Consider the following 19,857-nt stretch of genomic DNA (forward strand, 5'->3'; position numbering starts at 1 on the left):
GGACAGGTTTTCACATCCAGTTTAAGGGAATGGTAACATCTAGAAGGATGGAGAGTAACTTTGAATGGACATACATAGAAGCACTATTTACAAATTTCCACGTTTCTGTAGTGGAAACCTAAATTTAGTCCTTCCTTTGAAGAAAAGGGGGTCTTGTGAAACTGGAAGAACAATTTCTTGTTTGGTCCAAATACAGTGAGAGTTTGAAGGCAAACACATCTGTTTTGGAGTCACTAACTCCTTCCATGTTTCTGACACTATTGGGATTTTCTCAGGCTTAGGGGGTCTTCTTCTATGGGCTCGATATTGTGGCTGCAGCCTGAAGTGTCTGTTGCCCAGTGCAGCTTATTCAAATTTTGAGAATTTTTTTTCTGTAGTCTCAAGACTTTGCCTTAGTTTTCTTCATTTAAGGTTTTATACACAAGTGGTTTAATGGCTATCTCTATTCCCCCAACCCCAAACCACACACACACACACACACACACACACACACACACACATACACATACACACACACACACATACACACACACACACATACACACACACACACACACACACTAGTTTTTTGCAATTAGCATCTTACATTGAACATGTTTAGCGTTTCCATATTTTTATTAATTTTAGTATGCTTAAAGATTAGCTCACATCCTCTAACACTGAGTGACTTATGAATAGATCACATATATGGCTCCTCTATGTGATGAAACATGAGGGAGATAACTGTGTGAACTTATACAACTTTATCACTGTGAGGATACAAAACAACCTAAAAAGGATGAAACAATAAGTAAACTGTTACTGTCTTTTGGGGTTTTTTTTGGGTTTTGTTTGTTTTTTTAAACACATTTATTGGAGTATAATTGCTTTACAGTGGTGCTTTTCTGCTTTATAACATAGTGAATCAGCTATACATTTACATATATCCCCATATCTCCTCCCTTTTGTGTCTCCCTCCCACCCTCCCTATCCCACCCCTCTACATGGTCACAAAGCAGCGAACTGATCTCCCTGTGCTAGGTGGCTACTTCCCACTAGCTATCTATTTTACATTGGGTAGTGTATATATGTCAATGCCACTCTCACTTTGTCCAAGCTTACTCTTCCCCTTCCCTGTGTCCTCAAGTCCATTCTCTACGTCTGTGTCTTTATTCCTGTCTTGCCCCTAGCTTCTTCAGAATTTTTTTTTTTTTTTTTAGATTCCATATATATGTGTTAGCATATGGTATTTGTTTTTCTCTTTCTGACTTACTTCACTCTGTATGACAGACTCTAGGTCCATCCTCCTCACTACAAATAACTCAGTTTTGTTTCTTTTTATGGCTAAGTAATATTCCATTGTATATGTGTGCCACCTCTTCTTTATCCATTCATCTGTCGATGGACACTTAAGACACTTCCATGTCCTGGCTATTGTAAATAGAGCTGCAATGAACATTGTGGTACATGACTCTTTTTGAATTATGGTTTTCTCAGTGTATATGCCCAGTAGTGGGGTTGCTGGGTCGTATGCTCGTTCTCTTTTTAGTTTTTTAAGGAACCTCCATACTGTTCTCCATAGTGGCTGTATCAATTTACATTCCCACCAAAAGTGCAAGAAGGTTCCCTTTTCTCCACACCCTCTCCAGCATTTATTGTTTGTAGATTTTTTGATGGTGGCCATTCTGACCTGTGTGAGGTGATACCTCATTGGAGTTTTGATTTGCATTTCTTTAATGATTAGTGATGTTGAGCATCTTTTCATGTGTTTATTGGAAATCTGTATATCTTCTTTGGAGAAATGTCTATTTAGGTCTTCTGCCCATTTTTGGATTGGGTTCTTTGTTTTTTTGATATTGAGCTGCATGAGCTACTTGTAAATTTTGGAGGTTAATCCTTTGCCAGTTGCTTCATTTGCAAATATTTTCTCCCATTCTGAGGGTTGTCTTTTTATCTTGTTTATGTTTATGTTTTCCTTTGCTGTGCAAAAGCTTTTAAGTTTCATTAGGTCCCATTTGTTTATTTTTCTTTTTATTTCCATTTCTCTAGGAGGTGGGCCAAAAAGGATCTTGCTATGATTTATCTCATAGAGTGTTCTGCCTATGTTTTCCTCTCGGAGATTTATAATGTCTGGCCTTAATTTAGGCCTTTAATCCATCTGAAGTTTATTTTTGTGTATGGTGTTAGGGAGGGTTCTAATTTCATTCTTTTACATGTAGCTGTCCAGTTTTCCAAGCACCACTTATTGAAGAGGCTGTCTTATCTCCACTGTATATTCTTGCCTCCAATCAAAAATAAGGTGACTGTATGTGCGTGGGTTTATCTCTGGGCTATCTATCCTGTTCCATTGATCTATATTTCTGTTTTTGTGCCAGTACCATACTGTTTTGATTATTGTAGCTTTGTAGTATAGTGTGAAGTCCAGGAATCTGATTCCTCCAGCTCCGTTTTTCTTTCTCAAGATTGCTTTGACCCTTTGGGGTCTTTTGTGTTTCCATACCAATTGTGAAATTTTTTGTTCTAGTTCTGTGAAAAATGCCATTAGTAGTTTGATAGGGATTGCATTGAATCTGTAGATTGCTGTGTGTCATATAGTCATTTTCACAATGTTGATTCTTCCAATCCAAGAACATGGTATATCTCTCTGTTTGTATCGTGTTTCATTTCTTTCATCAGTGTCCTATGGTTTTCTGCATACAGGTCTTTTGTCTCCTTAGGTAGGTTTATTCCTAGGTATTTTATTATTTTTGTTGCAATGGTAAATGGGAGTGTTTCCTTAATTTCTCTTTCAGATTTTTCATCATTAGTGTATATGAATGCAAGAGATTTCTGTGCATTAATTTTGTATCCTGCTACTTTACCAAATTCATTGATTAGCTCTAGGAGTTTTCTGGTAGCATCTTTAGGATTCTCTATGTATAGTATCATGTCATCTGCAAATAGTGACAGTTTTACTTCTTCTTTTCCGATTTGGATTCCTTTTATTTCTTTTTCTTCTCTGATTGCTGTGGCTAAAACTTCCAAAACTATGTTGAATAATAGTGGTGAGAGTGGACAACCTTGTCGTTTTCCTGATCTTAGAGGAAATGGTTTCAGTTTTTCACCATTCAGAACAATGTTGGCTGTGGGTTTGTCATATATGACCTTTATTATGTTGAGGTAAGTTCCCTCTATGCCTACTTTCTTGAGGGTTTTTATCATAAATGGGTGTAGAATTTTGTCAAAAGCTTTCTCTGCATCTATTGAGATGATCATATGGTGTTTCTCCTTCAATTTGTTAATATGGTGTATCACATTGATTGATTTGCATATATTGAAGAATCCTTGCATTCCTGGGATAAACTCCACTTGATCAGGGTGTATAATCTTTTCTTTTAATTAATTAATTTATTTATTTATTTTTAGCTGTGTTGGGTCTTCGTTTCTGTGCGAGGGCTTTCTCTAGTTGTGGCAAGTGGGGGCCACTCTTCATTGCGATGCGCGGGCCTCTCACTATCGTGGCCTATCCTGTTGCGGAGCACAGGCTCCAGTCATGCAGGCTCAGTAGTTGTGGCTCATGGGCCCAGTTGCTCCGCGGCATGTGGCATCTTCCCAGACCAGGGCTCGAACCTGTGTCCCCTGCATTAGCAGGCAGATTCCCAATCACTGCACCACCAGGGAAGCCCCCAGGGTGTATAATCTTTTTAATGTGCTGTTGGATTCTGTTTGCGAGTATTTTGTTGAGGATTTTTGCATCTATGTTCATCAGCGATATTGGCCTGTAGTTTTCTTTCTTTGTTACCTCTTTGTCTAATTTTGTTATCAGAGTAATGGTGGCCTTGTAGAATGAGTTTGGGAGTGTTCCCCCCTCTGCTATATTTTGGAAGAGTTTGAGAAGGATAGGTGTTAGCTCTTCTCTAAATGTTTGATAGAATTTGCCTGTGAAGCCATCTGGTCCTGGGCTTTTATTTATTGGAAGATTTTTAATCACAGTTTCAATTTCAGTACTTGTGATTAGTCTGTTTATATTTTCTATTTCTTCCTGGTTCAGTCTCGGAAGGTTGTGCTTTTTTAAGACTTTGTCCATTTCTTCCAGGTTGTCCATTTTTTTTGGCATATAGTTGCTGGTAGCAATCTCTCATGATCCTTTGTATTTCTGCAGTGTCAGTTGTTACTTCTCCTTTTTCATTTCTAATTCTATTGATTTGAGTCTTCTCCCTTTTTTTCTTGATGAGTCTGGCTAATGGTTTATCAATTTTGTTTATCTTCTCAAAGAACCAGCTTTTAGTTTTATTGATCTTTGCTATTGTTTCCTTCATTTCTTTTCCATTTATTTCTGAACTGATATTTATGATTTCTTTCCTTCTGCTAACTTTGGGGGTTTTTTGTTCTTCTTTCTCTAATTGGTTTAGGTGTAAGGTTAGGTTGTTTATTTGAGATGTTTCTTGTTTCTTAATGTAGGATTGTATTGCTATAAACTTCCCTCTTAGAACTGCTTTTGCTGCATCCCAGAAGTTTTGGGTCGTCATGTTTTCATTGTCACTTGTTTCTAGGTATTTTTTGATTTCCTCTATGATTTCTTCAATGATCTCTTGGTTATTAAGTAGTGTATTGTTTAGCCTCCATGTGTTTGTATTTTTTACAGATTTTTTCCTGTAATCGATATCTAGTCTCACAGTGCTGCGGTCGGAAAATATACTCGATATGATTTCAACTTTCTTAAATTTACCAAGGCTTGATTTGTGACCCAAGATATGATCTATCCTGGAGAATGTTCCATGAGCACTTGAGAAGAAAGTGTATTCTGTTGTTTTTGCATGGAATGTCCTATAAATATCAATGACGTCCATCTTGTTTAATGTATCATTTAAAGCTTGTGTTTCCTTATTTATTTTCATTTTGTATGATCTGTCCATTGGTGAAAGTGGGGTGTTTAAGTCCCCTACTGTGATTATGTTACTGTCGATTTCCCCTTTTATGGCTGTTACCATTTGCCTTATGTATTGAGGTGCTCCTATGTTGGGTGCATAAATATTTATAACTGTTATATCTTCTTCTTGGATTATTCCCTTGATCATTATGTAGTGTCCTTCATTGTCTCTTGTAATAGTCTTTATTTTAAAGTCTATTTTGTCTGATACGAGAATTGCTACTTTAGGGTTTCTTTTCATTTCCATTTGCATGGAATATCTTTTTCCATCCCCTCACTTTCAGTCTGTATGTGTCCCTAGGTCTGAAGTGGGTCTCTTGTAGACAGCATATATATGGGTCTTGTTTTTGTATCCATTTAGCCAGTCTATGTGGCTGAATAGTTGTTTGGAGTATTTAATCCATTTACCTTTAAGGTAGTTATCGATATGTATGTTCCTATTACCATTTTCTTAATTTTTTGGGTTTGTTATAGTAGGTCTTTTCCTTCTCTTGTGTTTTCTGCCTGGAGAAGTTCCTTTAGCATTTGTTGTAAAGCTGGTTTGGTGGTGCTGAATTCTCTTAGCTTTTGCTTATCTGTAAGGGTTTTAATTTCTCCGTCGAGTCTGAATGAGATCCTTGCTGGGTAGAGTAATGTTGGTTGTAGGTTTTTCCTCTTCATTACTTTAAATATGTCCTGCCACTTCCTTCTGGCTTGCAGAGTTTCTGGTGAAAGATCAGCTGTTAACCTTATGGGGATTCCATTGTGCGTTATTTGTTGTTTTTCCCTTGCTGCACTTAATATTTTTTCTTTGTATTTAATTTTTGATAGTTTGATTAATGTGTGTCTTGGCATGTTTCTCCTTGGATTTATCCTGTATGGGACTCTCTGCACTTCCTGGACCTGATTGACTATTTCCTTTCCCATATTAGGGAAGTTTTCAACTATAATCTCTTCAAATATTTTCTCAGTCCCTTTCTTTTTTTCTTCTTCTTCTGGGACCCCTGTAATTCGAATGTTGGTGTGTTTAATGTTGTCCCTGAAATCTCTGAGAGTGTCTGCAATTCTTTGCAGTTTTTTTTCTTTATTCTGCTCTGCAGTAGTTATTTCCACTATTTTATCTTCCAGGTCACTTATTCATTCTTCTGCCTCAGTTATTCTGCTATTGATTCCTTCTAGAGAATTTTTAATTTCATTTATTGTGTTGTTCATCATTGTTTGTTTGCTCTTTTATTCTTCCAGGTCCTTGTTAAACGTTTCTTGTATTTTCTCCATTCTATTTCCAAGATTTTGGATCATCTTTACTATCATTATTCTGAATTCTTTTTCAGGTAGACTGCCTATTTCCTCTTCATTTGTTTGGTCTGGTGAGTTTTTACCTTGCTCCTTCATCTGCTGTGTGTTTCTCTGTCTTCTCTTTTTGCTTAACTTACTGTGTTTGGGGTCTCCTTTTCACAGGCTGCAGGTTCGTAGTTCCTTTTTTTTTTTTTTGGTGTCTGTCCCCAGTGGCTAAGGTTGGTTCAGTGGGTTGTGTAGGCTTCCTAGTGGAGCGGACTAGTGCCTGTGTTCTGGTGGATGAGGCTGGATCTTGTCTTTCTTGGAGGCAGGACCGCATCCCATGGTGTGTTTTGGCGTGTCTGTGACCTTATTATGATTTTAGGCAGCCTCTGTGCTAATGGGTGGCATTGTGTTCCTGTCTTGCCAGTTGTTTGGCATAGGGTGTCCAGCACTGTAGCTTGCTGGTCATTGACTGGAGCTGGGTCTTAGCGTTTAATTGGAGATCTCTGGGAGAGCTTTTGCCATTTGATATTATGTGGAGCTGTGAGATCTCTGCTGGACCAATGTCCTGAACTCTGCTCTCCCACCTCAGAGGTACAGGCCTGACACCCGGCCGGAGCACCAAGACCCTGTCAGCCACACGGCTCAGAAGAAAATAGAGAAAAAAAGAAAACTAAAATAAAATTTTAAAAATAGTTATTAAAATTAAAAATAAAAAATGATTTTTAAAAATTTTTTAATTAAAAAGTAATAAACAAGAAAGAAAAAAAGAAGATAGCAACTAAACCAAAAAACATATCCACCAATGATAACAAGCACTAAAAAATGTACTAATAAAAAGAAACAAAAAAAACCTGACAGAACCCTAGGACAAATGGTAAAAGCAACAATATACAGACAGAATCATACAAAGAAACATACACATACACACTCATAAAAAGAGAAAAGAAAAATATATATGTATCTATATATTAAAAGAAAAGGAGGAAGAGAGCAACCAAATCAATTAACAAATCTACCATTTATAATAAACTCTAAATACTAAACTAAGATAAACATAAATCCAAGAACAAATTAGATGCAGAAAGGAAACCCCAAGTCTACAGTTTCTCCCAAAGTCCACCACCTGAATTTTAGGATGATTCGTTGTCTATTCAGGTATTCCACAGATGCAGGGTACATCAAGTTGATTGTGGAGATTTAATCCGCTGCTCCTGAGGCTGCTGGGAGAGATTTCCCTTTCTCTTCTTTGTTCACACAGCTCCCAGGGTTCAGCTTTGGATTTGGACCTGCCTCTGCGTATAGGTCGCCTGAGGGCGTCTGTTCTTCGCTCAGACAGGACGGGGTTAAAGGAGCAGCTGATTCATGGGCTCTGGCTCACTCAGGCCATGGGGAGGGAGGGGTACGGAGTTCGGGGCGAGCCTGCGGCTGCAGAGGCCAGCATGACATTGCAACACCCTGAGGCGCACTGTGTGTTCTCACAGGGAAGTCGTCCCTGGATCATGGGACCCTGGCAGTGGCGGGCTGCACAGGCTTCCAGGAGGGGAGGTGTGGATAGTGACCAGTGCTTGCACACAGACTTCTTGGTGGCTGCAGCAGCAGCCTTAGCATCCCATGCCCATCTCTGGGGTCTGCGCTGATAGCCGTGGCTCATGCCCGTCTCTGGAGCTCCTTTAAGCGGCGCTCTGAATCCCCTCTCCTCGTGCACCATGAAACAATGGTCTCTTTCCTCTTCGGCAGCTCCAGACTTTTTCCCGGACTCCCTCCCGGCTAGCTGTGGCGCACTAGCCCCCTTCAGGCTGTGTTCATGCAGCCAACCCCAGTCTTCTCCCTGGGATCCGACCTCCGAAGCCCGAGCCTCAGCTCCCAGCCCCGCCCGCCCCAGTGGCTGAGCAGACAAGCCTTTCGGGCTAAGAGCTGGTTGGCACCGATCCTCTGTGCGGGATTCTCTCCTCTTTGCCCTCTGCACCCCTGTTGCTGTGCTCTCATCTGCGGCTCCAAAGCTTTCCCCCTCCGCCACCCGCAGTCTCTACCAGTGAAGGGCCTTCCTAGTGTGTGGAAACCTTTCCTCCTTCACAGCTCCCTCCCACTGGTGCAGGTCCCATCCCTATTGTTTTGTCTCTGTTTTTTCTGTTTTCTTTTGCCCTACCCAGGTACGTGGGGAGTTTCTTGCCTTTTGGGAGGTCTGAGGTCTTCTACCAGCGTTCAGTAGGTGTTCTATAGGAGTTGTTCCACATGTAAATGTATTTCTGATGTATTTATGAGGAGAAAGGTGATCTCCATGTCTTACTCCTCCACCATCTTGAAGGTCGGTCCCCCGTTACTGTCTTTTGGAATGTAAAGTTATGTGTGTTTGTCTTCCTCATGTTACATGATCTGATTGCCCATCAGAATGGCAGTCCTTTGTAAGAACTTCACTGTACATTCAGACAGTGGATATAATTACCTTGATGGTGGATTAAAAGAAGACAGGTATAGTAAAGCAATGTACAGAACTTCCCTAACTTGGTTCTCAGTCATTGAAAACTCCAAAGCCCTATGGTTGGTCCCTGTGGTCAGGTTCCATCTAATCTTCCAATTATGATATATGCCATTCTTCAGCTGGTGACCAGGGGAATCTGGATATGGTTGCTTCAGACTATTAAAGTGACACATTTATTCATTCAGCAAACAGTTAAGAAGCACACTCTGTCCCAAGCACTATCCTATGTGCTTGGCATACAACCATGAACAAACAGACAGAAATCCCTGCCAACATAGAGCTTGCATTCTAGCACAGGTGTTCTAGGGATGATGAGGTGTTGAAAAAATAATAGACATAATAAACATGTAAATTATAGAGTATATTATAACGTGATAAGTTTTATGGTAAAAAATGGAATCAGGGAAAAGTGATTAGGAGTGTTGGGAGCTATAGCTGCAATATCAAATAAGGCCATTAGTGGAAGCCTCATTATGATGATTTTTGAGCAAAGACTTGAAAGAGATAAGGGAGTTTACCAAGCAAGTATCTGTGGGAAGTGCATTTGAGGCAGAGGGACAAGCCAGTGCCAAGAACCTAATGTGAGAGGTTGCCTGGCATGTTGAGTAAATATAAGGAAGACATTTTGCTGGAGACATTTTACCTTCCAAGTGTTTTACTTCTTCCTAGCCAGAGTACTAGCTCTTACATTTCCCTTTCTGGCTTACTCTTAGGCTCTATGGTATACTCTCTTTTCCTCTGATCCTCTCTAAAAATAAAACCCATTTTAATGATAATCTGAAGTTTCACCTATGCTCTTGTCTTTTGGTTTTGAACCTGAGAAAAGGTGGACATAAACACCCGCACAGTAAAGATGAAGATTCTGATATTCAGAGAGTTTAATTCCTTAAATTGGATGGCCAAAGGCAAACAGCAAATCTTTCACTCCAAGCCCAATGGTCTGTCTCTGCCTATTATGTCCTGGATTTTCTATTACTAAAAAAAACCTAGTCAAGTCTCTATTTAGGAAGGGTGAAGAAAAGAAATCAGAGAAAGAAGGGAGGAAAGCTGACATTAAAAATGTTTGGGTGAAAAGCAACCTCCGTTGTGTCGTCATTCAGGTATGGCTATCACATTACTGCCAGGGGAAAAAAAATCCAACGGCACCTGTTTCCTACACACACACACACACACACACACACACACACACACACACACACGCTTATTTATAAAACACTCAAACCCTTCTCCACACTTCTTTACCCTGCTTTCTACCATAGGAGTGGCAAACAAAAATTATCTGGCCCAACGTACAAAATATAAATGTACAGCGTCATCTTGACTAAAAGTCTGCATGCATTCTCTCAAATGCATATTGTGTATTTATTGTTTCAGACTTTTTAGGTTGTTCTGTCTTCACAGTGATAAAGTTGCATAAGCTTACACAGTTTATCTCTCCCTCACGTTTCATTGCATAAAGAATCCATACATGTGACCTCTTCATAAGCCGGTGTTAGAGGTAAGTGTACAGTCAGGCCATTCACAGTGGCTGTTCTCTTGCTCTCTGTACATTCCCTGCTCAACCAGTCCCTGCTTCACTCACATCACTACCCAATTCCCTTAATTATAGGGCTTAATTAGTCCCTGGTAACTGAGGAGCCCACCTGACGTCAATTCCCCCTATAAGTGGTAACCTCCTTCTCCCTCAACAAGCGAAGACTGCTGCTATGTCCTGCCTACCGCCTGCTGCACACGGTGGGTGTCGCTCCAGGACCTTTCATGTAAGATCCCCGTCCAGTAAACCACTGATGTCTCCGTCGCTGTCTCTGGGCTCTTCGGTCTGGAGGCTGGGCAACTACGAGGCTTGCAGGCCGGCGGGGTGCAGCCCAACAGTAAGGTAAGATGCAAATTGCAAAAATCACCCAAATGAGTGTACTGTAAATTTGTGTGTACGTGTGAAGGAGAGGAGATATAGTTGAATTTTTTTCCTTGTCCATAGAAAGAAAAATGCTGTCCTCTTTCCTTCTTCCTCCATTAACCATTCCCTTTCCTCATGTCTTAAGGTCCTATTCCGTACTAAAATATGACAGTGTTCTGGAATATGACAGTAGCAATTTTGATTCCCTACACCCTGAAAACATCTTTTTCAGTGGTCCCTTTTTAAAACTTGCCTTGAATTATCCTAATTTGAGCATACCATCTGTTTCTTGCTGGAACAGTAACTGATAAAAGCACCATCTTCCCTTCTTCTAAGCCCACAGAAATAATAAAATATAAAATGATAAAAGTTAAATGAAATATTGGTGTCCAAAAGGGAAGATAAGCACTGCTATGGTCTCATAGTGAAAGAGGGACACAAAGAGTAATAATCTGTCCCGAAAAGCAGGTCTGTAGAACCTCAAACTTGCAAGTAAGGAGATCTATTCCTTTGGATAATGAAAGTTAAAAATTCTTCACGTGAGGGCAAAGTGGGCTGGATCTAGGCTCCCTACATGAAATGTGTGGCTACAGTTTTCCCTTCTCTACCTACTAAAGGAAATATAAGACTAACCTCTCAACCTTACCCTGAATTATGACTGTTTGCATGAAGCTGAAAACTCAAGCAAGAAGGTAGTGAGACATATCCTGGCAGATAAAGACTTGAGACAAGCTAGTAACTCTCAGTGGCTGCAGTGTCCCAGATTATCACCTCATCAAGATCTTTGAGCTACAAAGGTGTGACTGCATCTGGATCGGGACCCCTAGGGAGATAGGTAGAAGCTTTACAAAACTGTTAGACATTGTAGAGTTTGGGAAAAGAGGGAGGAAGAAGAAGAGGAAGAGAAGTAGGTTTCCTTGTTGATGAGCAATTCAAAAAACATGAGTAAAACTCATTGCAAGTGAAGCAATGAAATCAAACAGAAGATGGATTCTCCCTAGAAAAAATGAAAATCACAGAATAATCAAAAATGACTTTTAAAGATGCATATTAAAGTGTTAATGATTTAAAATAATGCTATATTAAAAACAGGAAAATCATGCTAAGAGACATGAAGAAGAAGATTCATGAATTTAAATAGAGATTACAGAAGAAAACAGAAGAAAGGGAGAGGGAAAAAAATCATTGAAGAGATACTAGCTGAGAACCTTCCTGAATTGAATAGACAGACACATCCTCATATTGAAAGTGCATATCAAATGCTGTGCAGGATAAATAGAAAAGTCCACATAAAGACAGGAGGGTACTAAAAATATTTAACGATCTGAGTGACACAAGCATCATTGCATCAGAGAGATATATGCCTTAGTGCTAAAGCAGGACTCAGGATGCCCTTACTAAAGTTTCTTAAAACTTCAGTTTTTTTTGTTTTGTTTTGGTTTGGTTCATAGGGAAATCTGGAGGTTTCAGGGAGTAGGCTGAGTATAAAAGTCAGGGGCTTGGCCGGTAGCTATGTACCAAAGGCTATGGAAGGATTTCAGTATTTCTACAATGAGTATGACCCTACTGATAAACAGTAATACCATCTCCTGCCTACTGTTTGTGCTAACTTGTTCCCCTCTCCCTGTTGATAATACAATTGCTGTTTCTCTTCTCCTTATCATCATTTGCCTAGGCAATTGCAACGTTCTACTATTACAGATCTCCAAGTCCTTTCCTCATAGCTCTGCACTAGATAGTGATAATTCAAATCCTGCCTGCTACTGTCTTCACTTCTTATGTTTTTGATAAAACCAACATTACTGAGGCATTATAAAAATAGTTAATATTTGCTTTACTTAAATTTGCTTCTCCTTTGAGACTTTGTTGTCTCTTCTAGGTATTAGATGGTATAGGTCTTTACAGTTTTCAGGGAACTTTCAAAAAATAAGTGACATTTTTGCATCTTTATTTTAAATAGAGCAAATTTGTGTTTTGATGGGGGGAGGGTTGGGGGTGGGGGATAGTATTGAAAGCAGCAAATTTCCTGAAGCAATTGCAGAGCATTAAGAAAACACCTTTAAAACATACAATTTTGTTAGCCTGAAGATTTGGAGAAGAAAGCATCACTTATCTTTTAGTATAAATAATGGATTTGTGCAGTCTCACATATGAAAATAGATCTTAATTGATGACCGTACAGAAAGTAGTAAAAGCTCAATATTTAAGATAATCCCATGTTGTCAGTTTGTAGTATTGTGTATTCTTCATGACAATGGGTCATATTTAGTTTTTTCCATCAATTCTCGGAGGATTTAAATATGTTTTTGGCTCAAACATAAATTCAACTTGCATATTATTAGGTAGTAAAACTAAAAAAAATGATCTGCTAATACCTATATGATGGGATCATTTTATATGCTTTCGATGTACAACTAGCTTCTGTCATACACAGATAGCAATTCTCTGCTAATTTATACACCTTAAAACTCATTTGGAAATGAAAATGTCCCGGTAACACACATCTCAGTGTAATTCATGGTGGTCAGCTTGTGAGAGTGAGGTTGAACAAATAACATTTTATAAATTTCTTAACATTCTCCTTTCTAGTCCATGTCTCTTTACAACAATTACGTGGCTTTCTTTTAAACAAAATATTTCTACCATTAAACTATTTAATCCTGAACTGTATCCAGTCAATTTTCATTTTCTAATGAAAGCATCTGTTTCCATAAAACATTCATAATTTCCAAAGTAGCCTCACAATGGTTCCAAATAATGCTAATATTTTATGTCTAAAGATCAGATTCAGGATTTTTGACAATTTTGAATATAATTTTAGAATCAGTGGAATAGATTATTAAAAATCATGACTATCCAAGAAAATTCAAGATGCATGATTCATTGCTTGATAAAAGCCTACAAATGCATTTCTGATTTCTGTTTCTTAAATTTTTAGATTGAGTAAGCAGTTTTTTTCACAATAAATGTTGCTTCATCATATGTTATAGTTCTGCTAGTGTTAACTAATATAACAGTTTCAAATAATATATTAAATATTATTTACAAAATAGAACAGCATATGTATGTATATGGCAATGCATAGTAATATTTTATTCATTATTATTATGTCACCATAAAAATTGTGTAATAATATTTGTATAATAAGATCTAAACCTATCTAGTGTGTGTTTTAAAAACAGAAAGTAATAGTTCAGCCAAAGGATTGAAATTCTAATACTTGAATTCAGGGACGTTGCAAGCCATTAAAAATATTAAGAATCCCAAATCACATCATGTTGGGATTTAGGTATAAGCCATTTTGAAATAAAGAGACAAACAGTAACCAAAGTAAAGATTTTTATTCTTACTTACTTTTAAAACTGTATATAACAGTGGCCTTCCTACACAAGTAGTTTTGAGATGATAAGCGTTTTGATATTCCCATTAGAATTGAATCCCAAGAAGAAGAGGAATTATTTTCTGCTTTATTCACCTCTGTATCACCAGGACCTTGTAGGTGCTCAATAAATATTTGTTGTGTGGCACAGAATAGGTATTCAGTAAATATTTATTTAATATATTTGTTTAATAAATAATTGATTCTTAGAAAGACAGAATGCTGATCCAACATATAAGACTTCATTTTAAAAAACATTTATGAAAGACAAAATTTCTATTCTTGATATACAGAGAAAGAATGCAGCAAACGAACTGAGAGCATGAACAGGAAATTTACAAAAGAATATAAACAATTGATAAACACTAACAAAACATTCCATCTTGCTAACAAATGTTCATAAAACAATACAAATACTTTATTGTTTTCTTATAAAATTGGAATCTTTAAAAATGACAATAACCAGTTCAGAGGTGAGCGAGGAAGACCAAATTGACATCAACTCTAAAGAATTAAAAAATTCCCTTTTTGAACATTTAAATATTTACCCCAAAAATTGTTTATAGCAATCCCTAACCACAGTTATAGTCTCTAAAAACTATTCACTATTGAAAGGAATCGGGTCTGCTGAGAGGGAAAAAAATGGCAGATTCCAGGTCTAGGGCAGGAAAACTTGTCACACTAGGAAACAAGCTTATCAGAGACTACTGGAATCAGGACTTCCCTGGTGGTCCAGTGGTTAAGGCTCTGTGCTTCCAATGCAGGGGGTGCAAGTTTGATCCCTGGTCAGGGAACTAAACCCACTTGTGGTGCGGCCAAAAAAAAAAAGACTGCTGGGATCATGTCAAAAGTATTCAAGAGCCAACTCAAAGATTCACACTGGCCAAAGATGGAGCCATTTTAGAATTTTTAAAACTGATTTTAAAAATTATGTGAGAGTGCTTTTCTGCATTTTTTATCTTAAGGATGATTGACAGATGTGTTAAAGCTCAATTCCAAAGAAAAATCTAATACACTACAGCCACTGTGATTTAAACACAGTACTATTTCAGTACAGCAAAGATTGAACGTATAACCAAATTTGTGAAAACATGGAAAGCTTTAGTATATGAAAGTGTTTGGTTAGCTTTTAAATTTGAAATCAATAACCTATACTATTTCATTACAATTTAATTAATTATGTTTATCATTTATACATTCATTAGTTTAGTGCTTAACAAATGCTAAGCATTCACATCTTCAAAATCATTTATTTTGGCTACATTTTCCTTTTTAAATAAATAATGACTTCTATACCATTTTATTCAAACTTAGATTTTACCAAGAAGAAATTTTGAAACTCCTGCTTCTGGTATACTCCTGTTTTGTCATTCAATATATAAAAATCTATCTCTTTCGGTGTTGGAAACGCAGTTTCCATATCATCCCTTAATGGACTATCATTGAACTAACAAAACACCCATTACTCTCTACCTGGATTAAGACCAACATCTACAGAATCCTTGGTAAAATGACCCTCTCTTCTCAGTCCTCTCATACATCCTGATACCACATAGATTGCCAAAAATGTCACAGATAAATAAAGAGGAGCATCTTTCTACAGAAACTGACATCTAGTTTCTCAGGACTTCCTGCCAATGTAATGTTAAATTTGACAGAAATTTATTTATTCAAATAATCCTAGAATTCCACATGAAATTACTATCTTCCATGTGACCAATTTACTTCCAAAGTAGGTAAACTGCAGGAGATGCTCAGTTTAATTAAAAGATTAAGCAGCACATTTTAAATAAAATAAAATAAAATGACAATTGAGTTTGCTCTCTCTCGAATTTTTCACTCAAATTATATTAGAGAATGTGGGCAACTCAAAAATGCATATTCCTCATTGTTTCTCAAACTTGAGCATATGTAAGAATCACCAGGAGAGCTTCTTAAAACACAGATTCCTACATCCCTCCCACAAAGATTCTAAATGTATGATTGAGTTCACTTGGGAGGGGGTTCCAGAATTTGCATTTCTAACAAGCTCCCAGGTGTTGCTGATGGCCAATTGGAGCAGCTAGAGGTTGGCATTCCCAGCTGAATTTGTCTTGGTCTTTAGATAATTTGGCACTAGTATTTCCCTAATCAGTTTCCCCCCTTCCCACCACTCTCCCTTACTTTTAACAATGCCTGCTTTTGTGTCAGTTTTTATTTTAAAATGTCCTGGGAGCTACTGTTCACATGCTATTCCTTTACCCAGAAGATGACCTTAAGTAGTTCTGCTTATCATTTTATTGAAGCAAACACTCTACTATAGAGGCAAGTTTAAATAACCTATGGGTCTTGGTCATTGCCCCATACATTGCTGGAATTATAAACAGCTTCATTTCAGCATCTCAAGAAAATCTTTTTGCTTTGGGTAATAGTGTTTATGTGGCACAGTCCAAAGTAAAATTATTTATCTGATTTTGCCTTTGAACTTGAAAAGCTTTGTTCCCTAGAGTAAACTTTTTAGAAAGAAATTATACAGTATCCCTTTTCTCATTATCATACTTCCTATGGAATCATGTTCCATAGATTTAAGACTCATAAAGTGTTAGGTTAATTACCAGTTTATCTGTAAATATCGATTCATTGTAGTATAGTAGCACTGACAGAAAAAAATAATAGCAGATACCAATATGTTACAAAAGATTTCTATAAAGTATATACATATATGTGTATATATAGTACTGTGTATCTGTGAATCCCAAACTCCTAATTTATCCCTCCCCACCTTTCCCCTCTGGTAACCATAAGTGTGTTTTCTATGTCTGTGAGTTTATTTCAGTTTTGTAAATAAGTTCATTTGTATCATTTTTTTTGATTCCACATATAACTGATATCATATGACATTTGTCTTTCTCTTTCTGACTTCACTTAGTATGGTAATCTCTACGTCTATCTATGTTGCTGCAAATGGCATTATTCCATTCTTTATGGCTCAGTAATATTCCATTGTATATGTATACCACATCTGTCGATAGACATTTAGGTTGCTTCCATGTCTTGGCTATTGTAAACAGTGCTACAATATACATTGGGGTGCATGCATCCTTTTGAACCATGTTTTTCTCTGGATATATGTCCAGGAGTAGGATTGCTGGATCATATGGCAGCTCCATTTTTAGTTTTTTAAGGAACCTCCATACTGTTCTCCACAGTGGCTGTACCAATTTACATTCCCACCAACAGTGTAGAAGGGTTCCATTTTCTCCACACCCTCTCCAGCACTTACTGTTTGTAGATTTTTTGATGATAGCCATTCTGACTGAAGTGAGGTGATACCTTATTGTAGTTTTGATTTAAATTTCTCTAATAATTAGTGATGTTGATTAGTGATGTTCCTATGCCTGTAGGCCATCTGTATGTCTTCTTTGGAGAAATGTCTATGTAGGTGTTCTGCCCATTTTTTGAGGGATTTTTTTTTTATATTGAGCTGTATGAGCTGTTTGTATATTTTGGAAATTAATTCCTTATCTGTCTCATCATTCTCAAATATTGTCTCCCAACCATAGGTTGTCTTTTCATTTTGTTTACGGTTTCCTTTCCTGTGTAAGAGCATTTAAGTTTAATTAGGTCCCATTTGCTTATTTTTGCTTTTATTTCCATTACTCTAGGACACAAATCCAAAAAATATTGCTGTGATTTATGTCAAAGAGTATTCTGCCTATGTTTCTTCTAGGAGTTTTATAGCATCCAATCTTACATTTAGGTCTTTAATCCATTTTGAGTTTATTTTTGTATATGATGTTAGAGAATGTTCAAATTTTATTCTTTTACATGTTGCTGTCCAGTTTTCTCAGCACCACTTATTAAAGACACTGTCTTTTCTCCATCATATAATCTTACCTCCATTGTAGTAGATTAAGTCAACATAAATACATGGGTTTATTTCTAGGCTTTCTTTCCTGTTCCACTGATCTATGTGTCTGTTTTTGTATCAGTACCATACTATTTTGAGTACTGTTGCTTTGTGGTACAGTCTGATGTGAGGGAGCATGATTTCTCCAGGTCTGTTCTTTCTCAAGATTGTTGGCTATTTAGGGCCTTTTGGGTTCCCATATAAATATTAAATTTATTTGTTCCAGTTCTGTGAAAAATGTCATTTGTAATTTGATAGGTATTGCATTGCATATGTAGATTGCCTTGGGTAGTATGGTCATTTCAACAGTATTGATTCTTCCAATCCAAGAACCAGTATATCTTTCCATCTGTTTGTGTCATCTTCAGTTTCTTTCATCAGCATCTTAAAATTTTCAGAGTACTGGTCTTTTGCCTTTTTAGGTAGATTTATTCCTAAGTTGTTTTTTCTTTTTTTTTTTTTTGATGCAATGGTAAAGGGGATTGTTCTTGATTTCTCTTTCTGATCTTTCATTGTTAGTGTATAGAAATGCAACAGATTTCTGTAATATTAATTTTGTGTCCTGCAACTTTACTGAATTAATTGATGAGCTCTAGTAGTTTTCTGGTGACATCTTTAGGATTTTCTGTGTATAGTATCATGTCATCTGCCAACAGTGACAGTTTTACTTCTTCTTTTCCAATTTGGATTCCTTTTATTTGTTTTTCTTGTCTGATTGCTGTGGCTAGGACTTCCAAAACTATGCTGAATAAGAGTGGCAAGAGTGAACATCCTTGTCTTGTTCTCGATCTTAGAGGAAATGTTTTCAGCTTTTCACTGTTGAGTATGATGTTAGCTGTAGCTTTGCTTTATATGGCCTTCATTATGTTGAGGTATGTTCACTGTATGCCCACCTTGTGGAGAGTTTTTTTATCATAAATGGATATTGAATTTTTATCAAAAACTTTTTCTACATCTATTGTGATGATCATATAGTTTTTATTCTTCATTTGGGTAATGTGGTGTATCACATTGGTTTACAGATGTTGAAAAATACTTGCATCCTTGGGATTAATCTCACTTGATCATGGTGTATGATCCTTTTAATATATTGTTGGATTTGGTTTGGTAGTATTTTGTTGAGAATTTTTTCATCTATGTTCATCAGTCATATTAGCCTGTAATTTTCATTTTTGTGATATCTTTGTCTGGTTTTGGTACCAGGGTGATGATGGCCTCATATAACGAGTTCAGAAGTATTCCTTCCTCTGCAATGTTTTTGGAATAGTTTCAGAAAGATAAGTGTTAACTCTTCTCTAAATGTTTGGTAGAATTCACCTGTGAAGCCATCTGGTCCTGGACTTCTGTTTGTTGGGAGTTTTTAAATTACTGATCAATTTCAGTAATGGTAATTAGTCTGTTAATATTTTCTATTTCTTTCTGGTTCATCTTGGGAGATTTTACCTTTTTAAGAATTTGTCCATTTCTTCTAAGTTGTCCATTTTATTGGTGTATAGTTGCTAGTAGTAGTCTATTATAATTCTTTGTATTTCTGTGGTGTCAGTTGTAACTTCTGCTTTTTCAGTTCTGATTTTATTGATTTCGGCCCTTTTTTTTTCTTGAGGAGTCTGGCTAAAGGTTTATCAATTTTGTTTATCTTTTCAAAAAACCAGCTTTTAATTTCATTGATCTCTTCTATTTTTTTAGTCTCTATGTCATTTATTTATGCTCTGATTTTTATGATTTCTTTCTTTCTATTAACTTCGGGTTTTGTTTGTTCTTTCTGTAGTTCATTTAGTTGTAAGGTTAGGTTGCTTATTTGAAATTTTTCTTGTTTCATGAAGTAAGCTTGTATTGCTATAAACTTCCCTCTTTGAACTGCTTTTCCTGTATCCCATAGGTTTGGATTGTCACATTTTCATCTTCATTTGTCTCTAGATATCTTTAATTTCCTCTTTGATTTCTTCAGTGATCCATTGGTTGTTTAGTAGCAGGTTGTTTAGCCTCCATGTGTTTGTGTTTTTTGCAGTTTTTTTCTTGTAGTTGATTTCTAATCTCATAGTGTTGTGGTTGGAAAAGATGCTTG

At 37.0% G+C, this 19,857-nt stretch overlaps 2 long non-coding RNA genes across 2 annotated transcripts in view; both read right to left on the minus strand.

Annotated features, from left to right (window-relative positions):
* Positions 1 to 19,857, minus strand: part of LOC309664791 — a 324,842-nt gene that overhangs the window by 37,719 nt on the left and 267,266 nt on the right. The gene's annotated exons all lie outside the window — the stretch shown is intronic.
* LOC309664785 overlaps positions 3,347 to 19,857 on the minus strand; it is a 223,494-nt gene continuing 206,983 nt past the window's right edge. The window contains exon 2 of the long non-coding RNA XR_014266044.1: positions 3,347 to 3,465. This is a non-coding gene — a long non-coding RNA (uncharacterized lncRNA). The remainder of the gene's footprint in view (positions 3,466 to 19,857) is intronic.

Source organism: Balaenoptera physalus, assembly GCF_965194825.1.
Source record: "Balaenoptera physalus genome assembly, chromosome: 7".
NCBI lineage: Eukaryota > Metazoa > Chordata > Mammalia > Artiodactyla > Balaenopteridae > Balaenoptera > Balaenoptera physalus.